This window comes from Pseudophryne corroboree, chromosome 10 (assembly GCF_028390025.1).
Source record: "Pseudophryne corroboree isolate aPseCor3 chromosome 10, aPseCor3.hap2, whole genome shotgun sequence".
NCBI classification, from domain to species: Eukaryota; Metazoa; Chordata; class Amphibia; order Anura; family Myobatrachidae; genus Pseudophryne; species Pseudophryne corroboree.
The window spans coordinates 30,649,745-30,652,544 of NC_086453.1; the positions used below are offsets into that span (position 1 = coordinate 30,649,745).

General features: G+C 49.2%; 1 protein-coding gene across 4 annotated transcripts in view; it reads right to left on the reverse strand.

Annotated features, from left to right (window-relative positions):
• CTU1 (cytosolic thiouridylase subunit 1) overlaps positions 1-2,800 on the reverse strand; it is a 47,634-nt gene that overhangs the window by 44,326 nt on the left and 508 nt on the right. The gene's annotated exons all lie outside the window — the stretch shown is intronic.

Below are 2,800 nucleotides of genomic sequence, written 5' to 3' on the forward strand. Positions count from 1 at the left end.
CAAATCAGGCATCGCTCTTTTAATTGCCGCTGCTGCACTAGAATGCTGTAACTGCCTGTCCTTCCCTATTTCTGCCATCCAATTAGATCAAGTCGGAGCATCAGGGATCAAAAAAAAAAAAAAACTATGCTAAAAAACTTACATCAGGTTTTCTCAAATCTCAGCGCTTTGGAAATACCGGGCTCCAAGATTTGCAAAGTAACCGGTTTCAGAACAGCATTCATGCATCAGATGGTGGTGGGGGGGGGGAAACTACCGGTACCCTAAATTAGAAGTTTGGTAAACTGGATTACACCATCCAAACATACATTACGGTATACTATATATCAAAACCAGGGTACACCGCCAACCACACTAGAACTAAGATTTTCCAGAGATTTCGGTGAACATAATAAATTTGGAACTTCAAGTATTTAAAAGTTATAAAGTGAAAGATTATCCTTTAGGCTACTTGACATATTGGGCCGGATTTAAGTCCGAGTGGGCCAGAGGTGCGGGTTCCCTGCCATACGTGGACGTTTTTTTTTTTTTAAAGCGGCAACCATTTAAAAGGCATGGTTTTGCTTTGTTCATGATTGCCACTTTTAAAAAAAATGTCAGAGTTCGACTAGGAACCCGCACCTCTGGACTGCATTACATCCGGCACACTTTTTGGCTTCAAAGGGATGATTTTTAAAGGAATCACTGTGTGGCTAAATCTTACACATGCATTTCATGCATCAGGGCCCAACGGGGGAATGCAGTCGTAGGGGCCCCATGCTTAGGGGTGTGGCCAGCCTCCATAAAGGTTTGGCTAACCATGGGGTCGATTCAATTCAGTGTCAGTTGAATAGCGCCGGGAGTTAGCTCCCGGCAGTATTCAATACAGTGCCAAGTGACACCAATTATCGGGAATTCTTCTCTCACCCCCGGGGGATGAGAGAGGAAATCCGACAAAAGTGCTGCCGCGCGGCCGGCGCGAGGCTGATTCTGTCGGGAATCAGCATCGTGAGGGGGAGTTAAGTCGGAGAATGCCTGTTCTCCCGACAATTCAACCTGTTTAGTCGGTGAAGGCCCGTTCTCACCGACTTAACGTGAGCTGAATTGAATAGCGACGGGAGCTAACTCCCGCTGCTATTCAACTGTCGCTGAATTGAACTGACCCCCATGAAATAATCCATGGTCTGGGCCCCTTGATAAATATAGAAATACTGCCAGACAGTGCATGCATGATAATGTACCAGATTAAAAACAGAATGCACTATAGTAAATACACCATAGTACTGTGCAGTCTACTGTAACATATGTATAATTAAAGTGCACAGTCTGGAACATGATTCCTAGGGGAGGGGGTGGGCTCTCAGGTAGTGCAGCCCACTGGGGGTTTCCCCTGTACACCACAGAATATAATAAAAACTAAGAATTGCAACCGCACAACAGAACACACAGCAACGGCCCATGCAAAACAAGATGCTGAAAATAACCCGGTACACACAGTACTGACCAGCGCACGTATGATATGGGATTTGTGCTATGAGGAGCAAGGGCCTTTCAAGATCTGAACCAATCAAGGTCTGCCCTCCCCTGCGCAATGCCATGTACTGCGCCATTACTGCGCAATGCCATGTACTGCACCATTACTGCGCAATGCCATGTACTGCGTCATTACTGCGCAATGCCATGTACTGCGTCATTACTGCGCAATGCCATGTACTGCGTCATTACTGCGCAATGCCATGTACTGCGTCATTACTGCGCAATGCCATGTACTGCGTCATTACTGCGCAATGCCATGTACTGCGTCATTACTGCGCAATGCCATGTACTGCGTCATTACTGCGCAGTGCCATGTACTGCGCCATTACTGCGCAATGCCATGTACTGCGTCATTACTGTGCAATGCCATGTACTGCGCCATTACTGCGCAATGCCATGTACTGCGTCACTACTGCGCAATGCCCCGGGCAATGCCATGTACTGCATCTACCGCGCAATGCCATGTACTGCACCATTACTGCGCAATGCCATGTACTGCACCATTACTGCGCAATGCCATGTACTGCGTCATTACTGCGCAATGCCATGTACTGCGTCATTACTGCGCAATGCCATGTACTGCGTCATTACTGCGCAGTGCCATGTACTGCGCCATTACTGCGCAGTGCCATGTACTGCGCCATTACTGCGCAGTGCCATGTACTGCGCCATTACTGCGCAGTGCCATGTACTGCGCCATTACTGCGCAATGCCATGTACTGCGTCATTACTGCGCAATGCCATGTACTGCGTCATTACTGTGCAATGCCATGTACTGCGCCATTACTGCGCAATGCCATGTACTGCGTCACTACTGCGCAATGCCCCGGGCAATGCCATGTACTGCATCTACCGCGCAATGCCATGTACTGCGTCATTACCGTGCAATGCCATGTACTACGTCGTTACAGCAGCACCACCCCCCCCGGCAATGCCATGCACTGCATCTACCGCGCAATGCCATGTACTGCGTCATTACCGCACCCTCCCCTGCACAATTCTATGTACTGCATCATTACCGTGCCCACCCGTGCAGTGCCATGTACTGCGTCATTACCACGCCCTCCCTGCGCAATGCCATGTACTGCGTCATTACTGCTCCCTCCCCCAGGCAATACCATGTACTGCATCATTACCACGCCCTCACCTGCGCAATGCCATGTACTGCGTCATAACTGCTCCCTCCCCCAGGCAATACCATGTACTGCATCATTACCACGCCCTCACCTGCGCAATGCCATGTACTGCATCATTACCATCCACTCCCTGCGCAATGCCATGTACA